The sequence below is a fragment of the Plecotus auritus genome, assembly GCF_963455305.1.
Source record: "Plecotus auritus genome assembly, chromosome: 14".
NCBI classification, from domain to species: Eukaryota; Metazoa; Chordata; class Mammalia; order Chiroptera; family Vespertilionidae; genus Plecotus; species Plecotus auritus.
In genome coordinates this window covers 16191457-16208717 of record NC_137780.1, presented here as the reverse complement: position 1 = coordinate 16208717, position 17261 = coordinate 16191457, and positions in this window count along the sequence as shown.

The following is a 17261-nucleotide window of genomic DNA, read 5'->3' as shown; positions in this document are numbered from 1 at the left end:
CAGACCGCTGCGCCCATGATGTCAGGCCCCTGCGCCCATGATGTCAGGCCCCTGCGCCCATGATGTCAGACCTGCACCCATGATGTCAGACCGCTGCGCCCATGATGTCAGGCCCCTGCGCCCATGATGTCAGGCCCCTGCGCCCATGATGTCAGACCTGCACCCATGATGTCAGACCGCTGCGCCCATGATGTCAGGCCCCTGCGCCCATGATGTCAGGCCTGCGCCCATGATGTCAGGCCCCTGCACCCATGATGTCAGACCGCTGCGCCCAAGATGTCAGGCCCCTGCGCCCATGATGTCAGGCCCCTGCGCCCATGATGTCAGGCCCCTGGGCCCATGATGTCAGGCCCCTGCGCCCATGATGTCAGGCCCCTGCGCCCATGATGTCAGGCCCCTGCGCCCATGCGGTCAGGCCCCTGCGCCCATGATGTCAGACCGCTGCGCCCATGATGTCAGGCCCCTGCGCCCATGATGTCAGGCCCCTGCGCCCATGATGTCAGACCTGCACCCATGATGTCAGACCGCTGCGCCCATGATGTCAGGCCCCTGCGCCCATGATGTCAGGCCCCTACGCCCATGATGTCAGGCCCCTGCGCCCATGATGTCAGGCCCCTGCGCCCATGATGTCAGGCCCCTACGCCCATGATGTCAGGCCTGCGCCCATGATGTCAGACCGCTGCGCCCATGATGTCAGGCCCCTGCGCCCATGATGTCAGGCCCCTGCGCCCATGATGTCAGGCCCCTGCGCCCATGCGGTCAGGCCCCTGCGCCCATGATGTCAGGCCTGTGCCCATGATGTCAGGCCCCTGCGCCCATGATGTCAGGCCTGTGCCCATGATGTCAGGCCCCTGCACCCATGATGTCAGGCCCCTGCGCCCATGATGTCAGGCCTGCGCCCATGCGGTCAGGCCCAGCGGAAACACAGGCTCTGTGTGTGGTCCGGGCAGGCTCTGTGTCCTTGTCCCAGAAACAATGGCGTGCTGAGAGCTGGCTGTTGGCCATGAGAGGAATAGGAATTATGTGTTTTGATGTCTGACGGGAGCCTTCTTTCCCCTGGGCTGTCCGGGGAAGAGCAGAGGCGGGAAGCCAGAGGTGGGTTGCCTGTGGTGGCATTCCTGGGCCTGGCAGCAGGAATCTGAGCTGTGAGGGGCTGTGACCAACTCACGTCAGACCCAGGGTGGCGGCATCTAGTGCAGGGAGGCTTTAAGAAGGTGGGGGCTGGTCCCTGGCGGTGAAACTCGCAGGAGATGAAAGGGGAGGAAGCACGGGAGACGCTCACTCGATGTGGCCATGTTTATCTGAGAGGGGCTTCAGCACAGGGCTTCCGAAGAGGAGATCTGACAAGGGTTTGGCTTGGTTAGGCTTCAAGAGGTCCTTTGAAAGGCCTGACAGGGTGCCCTCGGGGGTAGAGCAGAAGGTAGGGCCCTTCCGAAGCAGCTGGACCGGGAGGGAGGGAGTGATGGTGGTCCCATAATGAAGGGTTATGGTTAAGTGTTGAGATGGGAACAATAATAAGTAAATGTGAGAAGACCAAAGCATAAGAACAATTGTGTTATGAGGTTAAGCCTCCTTCTCCACGTCTTGGCTGTGCATGTTTCCTTGTAGGTTATTTCTTCCTATCTCTTGCCCATTTTTCATTTGGACGGTTTGCCTTTTATTTGTGGACTAGAGGCCCGGTGCACGAAATTCTTACATGGGGGTGGGGGTAGTCCCTCAGCCCAGCCTGCACCGTCTCCAATCTGGGACCCCTCGAGGGATGTCTGACTGCCGGTTTAGGCCCAGTCGGACATCCCTCTCACAATCCGGGACCACTGGCTCCTAACCGCTCTGCTGCCTGCCTACATGATTACCTCTAACCACTGTGCCTGCCAGCCTGTTTGCCCCCAACTGCCCCCCATGCTGGCCTTCTCGCCCCCAACTGGCCCCCCTGCCAGCCTGCTCACCCCCAACTGGCCCCCCCCGCCACCTGATCACCCCCAACTGCCCTCCCCTCCTGGCCTGATTGCCCCTAACTGCCTCTGCCTCGGCCCTGCCACCATGGCTTTGTCCAGAAAAACATCCAGAAGGTCTCCCGGTCTAATTAGCATATTACCCTTTTATTAGTATAGATATTTAGGCCTTTTAAGATATATACTCTGGAGCGATGCTAATCTCTGGCCAATTAGATCCGTTTCGGATAGTCTTCCCAGGCTGTGGTTTGTCTCCCCCTCCCATAAGGATCTTATGGTGCCAAGGTGATTTTTAAATGTTAGTGTTGTTAAACCTGTACGCTGTGCCTTTGAGTCTCCTTTAAGAGATCTCCTCGACCCTCGATGCTTTCTAAAAGCTAAAATTTTAATTTTCTTATTAAGATTTTAATCCATCTGAAACTTATTTTTATGTATTGTATTTAGTAGGGACCCAATTTTGTTTCCCACACGAGGTCTGGGTCCTGTGCTCTGAGGGTTTGGAGGGGCTGGCACAGGCAGAGAGGACTCCGTTGTCACCACAGACTCCGGGGCACAGTTTGCTCTGAACGCGGGAGGAAATGGATGGATTTATATCAGGGAACTTACAGATGAGTGTGTATTCCAGGCCGTGAGGAGACACAGAAGTGAAAACACTGTCCCCAGGGCCTTGGAGTCTGGCTCCCTGAAAGAATTTTTCGTTTCCAGAAGCACAAGTCAGACCCCAGGGGACTGTGCTGGCAAAACGAACAGCAGCACGGAGCTGGTCAGAGACTCCTGTGCCTGAGCACTCGGCAGCGGCCTGAGCCCCTGAGGGGACGCTCACCTTTCCACACCCCCGGAGGCCACGCTGCGGAATGGAGGGGGACTTCCTTCACACCAGGTATCCAGGTATGAAAAAATGTACGACAATCCACATAACAAAAGTCTTTGGGGTCCTCAATAATTTTATTTTGTTTGTTAATCCTCACCTGAGGATATTTTTCCATTGATTTTTTTAGAGAGAGTGGAAGGGTGGGGGAGAGACACAGAGAGAAACATCGATGTGAGAGAGACACATCGATGAGTTGACTCCCGCCCGCTCCCCAACCAAGGCCAGGGATCAAGCCTGCAACCCAGGTATGTGCCCTTGACCAGAGTCGAACCTGGGACCTTCAGTCCGCAGGCCGTCGCTCTATCCACTGAGCCAAACCTGCTGGGGCCTCAATAATTTTTTGAGTGGAAAGGGGTCCTGAGACCAAAGGGTTGGAGGCGGCCCCCAGGAAGGATGCTGCTTTCACCCGTGGCTTTCAGTTCAACTGTCCTTAACGCTTTGGCCTCTCCTAGGGACTGCATCTGCCTTTCTCCTCCCGTGAGCTCCGAGCCAGGGTGGCCACACGAGGGCAGCAGATTCTGCCGGAGCCACCCTGGGACCTCGCCCAGGTTCACCCTTCCACCTGCAGCGGAGTGCCTGTGGGGTCACCGGCCAGCGGTGCCCGAGAAGCGAGGGTGCGAGGCCCTTGTCCCTGCCTGGGGGAGGCGCAGGCCCTGCGTGCTCCCTCCAGGAGCGGGGAGTGGAAGAGGACCGGGGTTTTGATGGCGTCCGGAGCCTGGCCACACGCAGGGGTGATGTGTTCAGTGGATGAGCTCCATCACCTCCATGTGCAGCGCTGGGCTGAAAGCCCGTTTCCCGGCGCCTCAGCTCTACCCTGGATGTGTTTGTTCCTGTTTGCATGGTCGTCGAGGGAAGGTACCTGTGCTGTCTGCTGTGTTGACTTAAGAACCGTCCAGTCGCTTTTTATTGGAGCTTGTCTGAGCCCAGCTGGGCAGTTGCCGGGAAGCCAGGTCTCCAAGTGCTCTGGAGAATGACAGTGTGGCAGTTTCTCTCATGCACTGGGACTTGAGGAGGGATTTCAGGACAATTACATGCAAGTGGGAGAAAGCAAGGCGGAGACGGAATTGCAGAATAGTTCACGTGTTCTCTTAAGGGGGATTATGCTTATGTCCAAGGTGTGTTAAGCTAGATGCACAGGAACAGTGGACAGGACTAGCTGAAGGCAAAGGTAAGTTCTATGCCTGGGGCGTGACTACCACCGTAACCACCGGCCCAGCCCATGTCTTTCAGTGGCGTGTAGTTATCATGCAATCAAGTGGTCAGGCGAGAGGGGGCAGAGGTCACCGCTTCCCTCTTAGCTCATCTCAGATGAAGATGGAGGTAGAGGGCACATGCGACGTTTACCCCAACGCGGGCCTCCTTTGTACCAGGACAGGTCATGGACACCGAGCAACGGGGAAGAAGGCCTCGTGGCCACTTAACTCAAAATGACCTCCGCCTTCCTCACCTGGCTGTTCCCGGCGTGCTCCTAAAACCGTGCAGCGTCCCGACATGCAGACCCGGCTTAACGACTGCTCAGCAGAAAGGGCCTGAGCTCTGAATCCGCAAGACAAGGCTTCCAGTCCCAAGTCTCCTGGGTTTCCTTCTACTCTAATGCCGACCCCTGTCTGTTCCCCGAGTACTCACCATCATGCCAAGTCAACCCAGCCGCACACAGACCATCAGCAGTCCGTGCTAAAGGGTGCCTCGTGGTTTAGCGCAGGGCTTTTTCCAGGTGTGAGAGTCAAGAAGAAAATCAGAAGTATTCTAATTCAATGTTTTCTAAAATGTGTTCACTCTCTTGCTCACAGTAGGTGGTCCTTCCATTGACCCAGCATTTGTCAAGTTCATTTGCCTGCAGAACCCCTTTCTCCCGTCACCTTTCAGCTTCCCGGTTGCTAGTGTTGGCACAACACATCCTAACCATCGGCCCATGGAGAAATCTGGCTCCTCCTGAAGCATCCATCTTATATAAATACTGCTGTTTGAAATTTTAACCCTGCTATTTGGCTTCTGCAAATTCTTGCTTGCTAAGACTACTCCCACTTCAGAGAGGCCATTAAACCTTCCCCAGACAAAGTTATCAGTGCTGGCGCCAGGCCAGGCCTCTGGTTGTGGTCTCAAGGCCCCAGAACATACGGGCTCTTTGGAACTTGCAAAGGGGGCCGGAAACACCCCATATTTGGGAGACAAAGAAGGTAAAAACATATAAATAGGGAAAATTCCTGCATGTTGGGGCCCAGAATTTGAGAGACATTTTCCTCTGGACCTGCTCATAATAAATGTAACTCCATTTCTCTAAGTATTGCTTTGTTCTTCTCCGGTTTTCTGTAACACTCCCACAAGCCATCAGGCAGCCTCAGCTGCAACACCTCGAGGTGATGATATGGACAGTCATCGCCTCTAAGAGGTGACGCTGATGGAGGGTTTGCCATGTGCCAGGTGCTATGATAAGCACCAGGCATCGTTATCTTATTTAATTCTTTTTTTAATGGTTTTTATTGATTTCAGAGAGGAAGGAAAAGGGTGAGAGAGATAGAAACATCAATGATGAGAGAGAATCATTGATTCGCTGCCTCCTGCACGCCCTCCATTGGGGATTGAGCCTGCAACTCAGGCATGTGCCCCAACTGGGAGTTGAACTGCAATCTCCTGGCTCATAGGTCGACACTCAACCACTGAGCCACACTGGCCGGGCTTACTTAATTCTTATAATAACACTAAGACAGCGTTGTCTCCTTTTACAGGTGTAGCAACTGAGCCTAGAAGAGCTAAGTAACTTGCTGAAGGCCACATGGCTAGAAAGCACCAGCACGCAAGCCCAGGTCGGCCTGACTGTGGAACCCAGCCTTCCCACCAGCCCTTACTGCTGCCTGCAGCCACCGGGTCCCCTCTCACTGTGGGAAGCACTCCTTGTGCTGAGCTGGAAGCTGGGTCTAGCCACGCCCCCTCTCCCAGGTGCACACATTCATCACTAGTTTCAGTGCTAATGTCCTCTGTTTGCCATTGTTCCTGGGACTGGACCCATCCGGCTCCTCCTTCTTTTGCTCAAGTACTTCAGCGTCCCTTTGGGCCAAAATCCTCAGAGCTGAGCACAGTTTTATCTACTCCACTGTCATATGGTAATTGCATTTTTAGGAAATCATATCTTCCCAAAACATGCCTTTGTTTTTAAGAGGAGTTCTTATCTCTATACATAAAAAAGCCTAAGCAACCGAACAACTGAAGGAGCAGTCACCCAGCCACTATGACACGCACTGACCACCAGGGAGCAGACGCTCAATGCAGGAGCTGCCCCTTGGTGGTCAGTGTGCTCCCACAGCCAACCTCTTGCAGTTCCTCCCCCCGGCCCACCCCAATTGGCCCTGGGCCCCCATCAGGGTGGGAGACAGCCCTGATCAGCCCCAATCACCAGCCAGGCCAAGGGACCCCACCTGTGCACGAATTCGTGCACCGGGCCTCTAGTCTAATAGAAGATTTTTTTAGATAGGGTTAGGGAATAGAAAATTTTAGATGTACAATAAAACAATTATTTTCTCCTGCAGGAATTTTGACCACAAATCTGTTTTTCAAAGCTCTCATAGCATTGCTATGACACCTTCAGCATCCTGTGATTACCTCTGGCTTTTGCTCAAGTGTGACAGTCACTCTCCCTCTCTCCCTCCTCCTCTGCCCTCCCTCCCCACAGTAGCGCCATGTCAACACAGTTTCTCACCAGCCTCACCACTTCTGTTACCTGTATGACTAATTGTTTAATAAAACCTAGTACTGGGCTACTCATAACAGTTTTTCTCCTCCTGTACTCTGTGCTGGTTCCCAATTGTGATCACCTTATAACCAATAGCAGTCCCCAGTGATGGAAATTGTTTCCTAGTTAATCAGTTTCATCATAGTGAATTCTAGTTCTGAAAACACCATAGCATTAAGATCACTTGAACTCTCAGTGTGTTTTGACCAATGTAGCTTGGAACTATCCCTCTTTTGTTCTGAACTTGTACTTCATTAATTCAGCTCCAAATATCATCGCTTTGGGTAGCTGCATTGCCCAAGGGAGCTTGTCTTCCAGCAGAATCACTCCCCCCACAATTCTGCTCTACTTCTTTTTTAAAAAAAACATATTTTATTGATTTTTTACAGAGAGGAAGAGAGAGGGATAGAGAGTTAGAAACATCGATGAAAAGAGAGACATCAGCTGCTTCCTGCACACTTCCTACTGGGGATGTGCCCACAACTAAGGTACATGCCCTTGACCAGAATCGAACCTGGGACCTTTCAGTCCCCAGGCCGACGCTCTATCCACTGAGCCAAACTGGTTAGGGCTCTACTTCTGCCATTGTATTGTGGAGCCCCATGGAGGGCATTGCACTTCCATCTGTTCAAGTTCATCTGGTCAGACCTGGCCCATCGTGTCAGCCCATGTGGCCATCTGGGAGGCTGACTCCCCTTGGGCCTCTGTGAACTGATAAGCATGACCCCTAAACCAGGGTTTGCCAGTGGATCATTCTGTGGTGACAGACGTGCTCTGTTCTGTGTATCGTGGGAGCTACCGGCCACAGGTGGCTATTTGAGCGCTTAAAATGAGGCTGTGCCACCCGCAGCCGAACTGTAAACTGCGTTGTTCAATGGTAGTTGGCATTTTAAATTGTATTTCATTGAACTCCTTCAGCTTTTGCATGTCTGGAAGCTTCTCTCTCTCCTTCAGTCCTAAGGGTGTAGGACCCGAACCGAGAAGAATGCACCGAAGGCGGGGGACGGTGGGGCTCCAGGCAGCCATGAAAGGAGAGCACTCCCCTGCCTCCCTGCTCTCCTCTGGAGAAGGACGTGGGTGTTGACTGGGCAGGAGGTTTCCTGAGCACGAAGAGCCAAGGCGCAAACCCTGAGATAAAACGCCATAAATAGACTGGGGAGCTGACCCAGAGCCCGGCTCCGTGTCCTTGGGCTGGTGGACTCCGAGCCAGGACCCGGGTTGGGGGGCTGGGGCTGAGCAGCTGTGGTGGAAATTTCCATGGGCTGTCCCCCAGCTCTTGAGACACTCTGGGGCTCCACATGGCAGGAGGACGGCACGGGTTACGAAAGTGGCACAAGATGTGGTCCCAGCTCACAAGGAGCAAGGCCCCTAGAGGACAGACGCGGGGCTGCTTGCCAAGAAAGCCGTCAACAAGCAGGTTGGGAAGATGAAAACAGCCGTGAAGGTCAAGGCGTGGGGCCAGTCAAGAGGAAGTCACTTCACCTCCCAGGCGTTAGGGCCCCATTCCACCTTCTAGGGAGAATGTTGGAGGCACAGACCTCACACTAAAGGTAAATGTTGGCTCTGTTACTTTAGGTGCTATTAAAGAGGTCACAACCATGTTAATTTTTAAATTAAATTTATTGGGATAACATTGGCTAATAAAAACATTTCAGGGATACAACTAACTTTATAATGCAACATCTGTATACTCTGTTGTATGCTCCCCACCTGAAGTCTAGTCTTACGTTATTTTCTTAAAAGGAAAACAAATGATCCTCTATAATAAAAGGCTAATATGCAAATCGATGGAACCGTGGAACGACTGGTCGCTGTGATGTGCACTGACCACCAGGGGGCAGACGCTCAACTCAGGAGCTGCCCCCTGGGGGTCAGTGCGCTCCCACAGGGGGAGTGCCGCTCAGCCAGAAGCCGGGCTCCCGGCTGGGGAGCACAAAGGCAGCGGTGGGAGCCTCTCCCGCTTTTGTGGCGGTGCTGAGGATGTCCCACTGCCATCCCCCGAGGGCTCCCTGCTGGCAGTCGGACATCCCCCGAGGGCTCCCAGACTAGGAGAGGGCTGAGGGACCCCGCCCCCCCACCTAAGTGCAGTGACTTTCATGCACTGGGCCTCTAGTTTATTATAGTTGCGAGTGTCTGGGATATTCTTAAGAATTCAGGTTAAAATTGCAAAATCACTTTTTAATACAGAAATCAATGAAAAGTTATCAAAAGACCTCAGTTCCACGTCTTGGTAATAGTTACAAAAAGCTTTAAAGTGTGTAATTTTGTAAAATAGATGTTACAACCACCCCAGGAACTGGAGGTGTGTGTGTGTGCTCCTCTCTCCCTAGTAAGATTCAGGTTGTGTGTTTGTGTGTTGCATGCACACGTGCATGTGTGTGAACCCACAATGCTCATCACAATGCCACCTTCCCAAGGTGCTGGTTAGGATGGTTTGGGATGCAAGTAAGAGAAACCATAAAGAGAACTTATTGGTTCGCGTTAGGGCAGAGAAGTTCAGTGTTAGGGCAGACTTCCAATATGGTGCAGTCAGGGCTCCAGCTCCACTCCGCTGCTCCCTCTGCCTGTCCTCACTCGGGGGCCAGGTTCCTTTTCAGGCAGGTTTCTTCGTGTTTGCAAGATGCCTGTGATCAGCAACTCCGCTGGGACTTCTTGACAATGACAATTAATCTGGAAAGAGAGGGGCTATTGCTTCTCATAACCATCGACCACGAGTCCTGTACTTCATTCTGATTGGACTATCCCAGGACCAATCACTGTGGCCTGCCATGTGCTGACTGACTCAGGCTCAAAGAAACCTGTCACTTTGGCATGTGGGTTGGGATTGGCTTGCACCATAGGAGTCCACTCCTGCAATTGGGTGAGGCCAACGCCACTCACACCGATGGTGACTGCGCAGTGGGGAGGAGACAGAGGTGTTGGAAAGATACTCCCAAGGTCTACCACACCGTGGCAGCAATTTTAATTTTTATTTTTTGAGATTTAAAGAGTACTTTCTAAGTATAAGGTGCTATGGGAAGTATCAAGCTATGCAGTTTACAATTTATTAGATATAGAAAGAAAATTGACAAATAATTACAATACGCTGCCAAGTGTAATGTAGCAAAGAGGCCTGCAATTGCTAAAGCAAAGTCCTGTAAAAGCAAAAGAGAGAGACAGGCTGCTGCTGGCTGGGGTGATCAGAGAGGCATCATGTAACGAGGAAACTGGAATTCGGTCGTAAGGAATGAGTAGGACTTGCCTGGCCAGCGTGGCTCAGTGGTTGAGCATCAACCTGTGAACCAGGAGGTCACGCTTCGATTCCCGGTCAGGGCACATGCCCGGGTTGTGGGCTCGATCCCCAGTGTGGGGCGTGCGGGAGGCAGCCGATCCATGATTCTCTGTCATCATGGATGTTTCTATCTCTCTCTCCCTCTCCCTTCCTCTCTCTAAAATCAATAAAAAAAATATTTAAAAAAAAGAATGAGTAGGACTTGAATGATTACAGATGGGAAGGGAGGACCCTGGAGGCAAGGGGGCAGCAAGAGCAAAACCCTAGAGGCAGGACGCCGAGGGGAGTTGAGAAAGGTGGCAGCCAGGTTAGTTGGAGCACAAGTTTCAGAAGTCATTGCCAAGGCAGGAAATGTTACCCCAGTGCAAGATATCTCGGGGTTCAGATAATACCTGCGTAAGTACGATGAATGGTCCCACCAAGTTAGAATGCAAAGGTGAGCCTGTCTTTTAGATTTTTCTCCGATGAAGAAAGCTGGCTTTGTTCCCCTTTGGCCTGATTAACGGGAAGTTCAGTATCTCTCTTAGGGCTCCTTCACTCACTTGTCCCCAAACCCAGAGGCACACACAGTCCACAGTAAAGGTGGGCTTGTCTGACTCTCACAGGCAAGCAGGGACCACTGGCCTCTAGTCAGTCCGGTGGCCATACAAGTCCAGGTCTCTGTGGCTCCTCAGAAAGGACAATCCCACACTGGTCACTTGGAGCTCGGAGCGCAGTGTATCACTGGTGACCGGGCCGTGATCTCAGCACCCTGCAGTTCAGTTCACAGCTCTGCCCCGGGGACTCTGGGTGAGAGGTAGTCCGGGGTTCCTTGGGGATGCGGAACTCTGTCCTCGGTCCTCCCCTGGGGTCCACGGCACCAGGAGGCAGGGAGCTTTTCCTTCGGGGCTGCACCCACCCAAGCAACATAGCGACCTGTTCTCCCGTCTGTGACTGCCTCCCCTTGCACCCTTTCCCCACCACACACACGCCTGGGGTTCTTGGGTGGGAACGATGTGAAACGTCTTGCCATGAGCAGAGTGCCTTTCTGACACCTCTCTTGGCACAAAGAAAAGAAAACCCGAAGTTCAGTCACCAGTGGGCCACTCTGCCCTCCAGACTCACAGGTCTACGCCTCTTAGTCTCTTCCAGAAACTGCCTCTTTCACCCGGGGGAGCAGGCCCTCCTGTGAACTCTTTTATTGAAAGTTCACACTGACTTTTAACTTGCTTGGTCACGGGCAGATGGAGTCTTGTGTGTGCCCTTGGTCCGTCCTTCCCCATAAGTGAACTTCTTTTCCCTGCAGCTGTCCTGCCTGCCTTGACCATATTCCTGCCTGCAGAGGGCCCTTCCTTTTGGGGCACAGGACTCCTCTCTTTTCCAAAGTCCCCTTCACAGCCTCATCCCCTTAGCCCTGTTTCTGGGCATCTCAGAAGGAAATGGTGCAAGAGATTGACATGCAAATAGGCTCAGCCCCGGGTTTCCAGCTCCAGTATGTTTGTTGATTCTCTTGTTTACAGATTTGGGGCCCAAACTTGGACAGTACTCGTAAATTTAAGTGAATAAAAAATTGTTTTATAAAGGTATACAGCGACTGTCTGCGAGTGAGCAAAGTAAAATATGTATTCAGTAACTGGTGTCTTTCCACACGCACTTGAGAATTTAAGGACAAGACCATGAATTATGTACTCATTTTCCATTTAGAGTGTGCTGCTTCCCACTTTGTGTCATGTAATCAGTTATCTCTCCTGGACAAGATCAACTTGGATCAGTTGCCTAGGGCAAGGTGGGGGGTGATTGGAAAGAGGGGCATAACGGAACTTTTTAGAGGGAAAAAATTGTTCTAGCCCTGACCGGTTTGTCTCAGTCGATAGACCATCGGACTGCAGACTGAACGGTCCCAGGTTCGATTCTAGTCAAGGGCATGTACCTTGGTTGTGGGCACATCCCCAGTAGGAGGTGTGCAGGGGGCAGCTGATTGATGTTTCTAACTCTCTATCCCTCTCCCTTCCTCTCTGTAAAAAATCAATAAAATATATTTAAAAATTTTTTCTATATTTTAATTGGGGTGTTGGTTATATAATCTATTCATTTGTAAAACTTACGAACTGAACTATAGACTTAAGATCTGTGCATTTAACTGCATATAAATTATATCTCAATTGAAAAATAGGAAAGTTAAGCCAATGATTTGGCAAACTTGGCCAATTTCAATATACTACAGTATGTTGAAAAGAAATTAACCTGAAAACAAAAAATAATAGCCCACTGAGAAGGCAGACATGCTGCAAGCATAGGAAGGGAATGGAGAGCAGAGGAGCCCACATTGCTGATGGGCTAAGCAGGTGGCCAGCGGGGAGCTGGCCCTTTTTATTGTGCTCACTCACTTCTAACGGTGTAGTGAGCTAATTGCAGTAATTAGTCTTGCCTTAGTTGAACAGGCTTGGGAATTCCTTGAAATCATTCTCTTAGTAGAACTGGGTTGGATTTTCCTGAGTCTGGAGACCTCCTCAAATTCTGGCCGGCGACGGTGCTCTGGAGATGACCTGGTTCCCCCCATGGGGGTTTGGGGGCGTGTGACGAATCTTGGAGCCAGTGAGTCATGCCTGCCAGGCCGCTGAGCAGTGTGGACAGTGTGGGCTCTGTGCTGTGCTGTTCTCTGGGCACGCGCCCAACCTCGCCTGGGTCCCAATTAATCACATGTGGAAAACAAACAGGATTATTCACCGCAGCACTGTTTGAAAGAGCAAAAGAATTAAAACAGTCCTCATGACCATCGAGGGAAGACTGGCTGAATAACTTATGATTTATCCACATGATGTAATACTGAAAAAAAAAAAAAAAGGAGGACTCTCTATGTGCAAATTTGGAAAGGAGTTCCAAGCTATGTCATTAAATGAAAAAACAGAACAAAGTGTACGGAATGACCGTTTCTATAAAATATGAGTGTGTGTGTGTTTGCGTATCTAAAGGAACTTTGAAAAGAGACAAGAAACTGGATAACAGTGGTTACGTTTCGGCGGGGGAGGCCGTTGGGGTTGGAAGTGGGTAGGAGAGACATGAAGTAGGGGAAGACTTCACTGCAAACCTTTTAAAAATAGGTTTTTAAAAATGATGTGAACGTATTACCGAGAGAAAGGCGAAGATCAATTAGTTACAATGTTCAAAAGTTTTAAAAATAGGAAAATGTTTTAGCAGAAGGGGAACTCTAATGATTACCTAATCCAGAATTCCCCACACAGTGGCTTGTGAAGGTGGCATGGGAAACTCACATACTTAAAGCAGCACAGGCACACTTGTTTCACCGTGCTTTTTAAAAAAATCCTCACCCGAGGATCTCCCTCTCTCTCTCTCTGTGTGTATATGTATATATATGTATATGTATATGTATATGTATATGTATATGTATATGTATATGTGTATGTGTATGTGTATGTATCTGTATATGTATATGTATATGTATCTGTATATGTATCTGTATATGTATATATGTATATGTATATGTATATGTATATGTATATATGTATCTGTATCTGTATATGTATCTGTATATGTATATGTATATATGTATATGCATATGCATATGTATATGTATATGCATATGTATATGTATATATATATGTGTCTGTATCTGTATCTGTATATGTATATGTATCTGTATCTGTATATGTATATATGTATATGTATATGTATATGTATATGTATATGTATATGTATATGTATAATTGACTTAGAAAGAGGAAGGGAGGGAAACATCAGTGTGAGAGAGAAACATCCATCTGTCGCCTCCCGCATGGACACTGACTGGGCACCAAACCGGAAGCCTAGGTGTGTGCCCTGACCAGCAAGTGCACCTGCAACCTTCTGGGACGATGCCCCCACCGAATGAGCCGCCTGGCCAGGGCTCATGGGCGTCACAGCGCTGCGCTTCGCAGACAGCTGCGTTTTTAAAACATTGAATGTTTGGGGTGACCTTGCGTCGAGCAAACTGAAAATCTTCTGGAAAGGATTGACCATTCCAGATGCCAATAAAAACATTCACATTCATGGGAAGAGGTCAAAATGTCAATTTTTTTCTCCTTTCTGAATCTTCTTTATTTTAATGATTGTATATTACCTCTACCACCCAAACAAACATAAAATGTAAAAGTTACATTAAAGTCATATGAAGCTTATGAATGATGCTGGTAAAGTACATGTCATTTAGTTTTACTATCTTTTACTTACATTTTAACTGAAAATCTCATATATCAGCTCTTGCAGCTATAATTTTTAAAACTTTATTGTTGAAAGTATTACAAATGTCCTCCTCCTCCCCCCCCCCTTTGCAAAATGTCAATATTAACAGGAGTTTGGAAGAAGTTGACTCCAACCAGGTTGACGGCTCTGAGGGGTTGAAGCCTTCGGTGGAGGAAGTACTGCAGATGTGGCAGGAACAGCCAGACAGCTGGACTAGAAGCAGAGCCTGATGGTGGGACTGAATTGCTTCACTCTCATGACAACATTTTATTTTATTTATTTTATTATTATTTTTTAATATATTTTATTGATATTTTACAGAGAGGAAGGGAGAGGGATAGAGAGCTAGAAACATCGATGAGAGAGAAACATCGATCAGCTGCCTCTTGCACACCCCCCACTGGGGATGTGCCCGCAACCAAGGTACATGCCCTTGACCGGAATCGAACCTGGGACCCTTCAGTCCGCAGGCCGGCGCTCTATCCACTGAGCCAAACCAGTCAGGGCATCATGACAACATTTTAATGGTTGAAGAGTTGCTTCTTATGGATGAGCAAAGTGTTTCTTGAGATGGAATCTACTCCGGGTGAAGGTGCTGTGAAGATTGTTGCACTGACAACAAAGGGCTTAGCGTGTTCCACAGACTTAGTTGACAAAGCAGTGGCAGTGTTTGAGGGGACTGACTTCGATTCTGAAAAAAGCTCGTCTGTGGGTAAATGCTAGCAAACAGCATCACATGCTACAGAGAAATCGTTTGTGAGAGAAAGTCAACCGATGCAGCAAACGCCGTTGTTGTCTTATTTTAAGAAACGTTCATGGCCGCCCCAACCTTCAGCAGCCGTCAACATGGAGGCAAGGCCCTCCACCAGCAAATATTATGAGCGCTGCAGGTTCAGATGATGGGTAGCATTTTTGGCAATATTCTTTTTTTCCCCTTTATTTTATTTTTTTACAATATACAAAATAAATCTATTACCAGATTGTAGATACAGAATAATTAGCTATTTACATGCAATAAACATTAATGTTTCAAGAAAAATGATTTTAAATGTTACATGCAATAAACATTAATATTTCAAGAAAAACGATTTAAAATGTTACATGCAGTAAACATTAATATTTCAAGAAAAATGATTTAAAATGTTACATGCAGTAAACATTAATATTTCAAGAAAATGATTTAAAATGTTACATGCAGTAAACATTAATATTTCAAGAAAAATGATTTAAAATATAGTATTATATACAATAAACATTATTTCAAGAAAAAAGATTTTAAATCTATATAAAAGCCTAAGTGACTGAATGACCAGAATGACCGGTGGCTATGACGTTCACTGACCACCAGGGAGCAGACACTCAACACAGGAGCCGCCCCCTGGTGGTCAGTGTGCTCCCACAGCAGGAGTGCCGTTCAGCTGAGACCTGTCCAGGTGGCCCACCAGCTGGCTGGCAGCCACTCACTCCCTGCAGGTCCAATCTCTGGAGAAAGGGCCAGGCACTGAGGGACCAGTGCCGCTGGCACTATCCCAACAGCGCCGCTGGCCCCTGGAAGTTGGCCTCAGGCACCACAGCCACTTCCCCTTCCTAGACACTCCGCAAGGAAGAAACAATACAAAAGCAGCTGCCAGGTGGCTCCCGACAACAGGCGTGAATGTCAGCGGGACGGATCCAGTTGCCGGCCCACCGCCAGTCCGGAGGTCTAATTGTGTCCCGGTCCCCCCTTTGGACGCCACCTGTGCATGAATTTGTGCATTGGGCCTCTAGTATAATAATATTAGCAAAACCAGTGGTCGGCAAACTGCGGCTCGCGAGCCACATGCAGCTCGTGAGCTGCAGTTTGCCACTCGGTTGACTAATGAGTTTGCCGACCACTGACCTAGACTCTCGATTCCAATAATTACAGACTGTTGTTCCTTGTGATTAGGCCCCTATCCAGTGGTCGGCAAACTCATTAGTCAACAGAGCGGCAAACCGCGGCTTGCGAGCCGCAGTTTGCCGACCACTGAAAACTGTACAAACGTAGTATAATATCACAAAAGTTGTAGGAAATATTAAAAATCTGCAAATAACAGAATTACTTCTATTATATTCTAAAATGTATTTCTTCTCTGGCTCTATTTTTGTTCATCAGTTTATATTCCACAAATGAGTGAGATCATGTGATACTTATCTTTCTCTGTCTTATTTCACTTAGCATAATGCTCTCCAGGTCCATCCATGCTGTTGCAAATGGTAAGAACTCCTCCTTTTTTACAGCACGGTAGTATTCCATTGTGTAGATGTACCATAGTTTTCTAATCCACTCACCTGCTGATGGGCACTTAGGCTGTTTCCAAATTTTAGCTATGGTGAATTGTGCTGCTATGAACATAGGGGTGCATATGTCCTTTCTGATGGGTGTTTCCAGTTTCTTGGGATATAGTCCTAGAAGTGGGATCACTGGGTCAAATGGGAGTTCCATTTTTAGTTTTTTGAGGAAACTCCATACTGTTAATAAAGTATTCTTTAATTAAGGCATGCAGGCTGTGTTTTTAGACAATAATGCTATATTGCACACTTAGACTATAATATAGGGTAAGCATAACTTATCTGCACTAGGAACCAAAAAAAAATCACATGACTCGCTTTATTTTGGTACTTGCTTTACTGTAGTGGTCTGGAAGCAAACCCTGGGAGGTGTGCCTATATAATAACCCCCTGCCTCCCCCATTTCAGGCATCAACATAAAAGGGCTTTCCATTTTTCTAATAATATTAAAATAAACAAGCTTCCAAAAAGTTAAATGTTAATTCCAATAAAGTCTCAGAAGCAAGGGCAATCCTGTGGTTTGAATAGTTTTATGAAAAACTCATTACATTGTCCTTTTATGTTTTTTCCACCAGCTCCATTAACAACCTTGGACGGAGCTGCAGACCAAGCTTTGGGAATCGCCTGGGAGGAAGTTGCCAGGCAGACCTGGGCTCCGACCTCAAATCTCCGGTTAGAGGAGCGGTTTGGGGCCCATCTCACTGCGGAGGCGGCGCTCGCGGGTCCGCCCCGGACTGCATGGGCCGCTCGCGGTTCCGCTCCTGCACGTGCTGGCGGGTTCCCCCTGGGAGAGGCAAGGGCAGCGACTCGTCCTCCGAGCCCAGCGGGGAGCTGCCTGCTTTGCGGGCCACCTCCTCGGAGCCCCGTCCTGGGGTCACGGGCGGCAGCCCCAGCCCGCAGGCTATCAGTTTT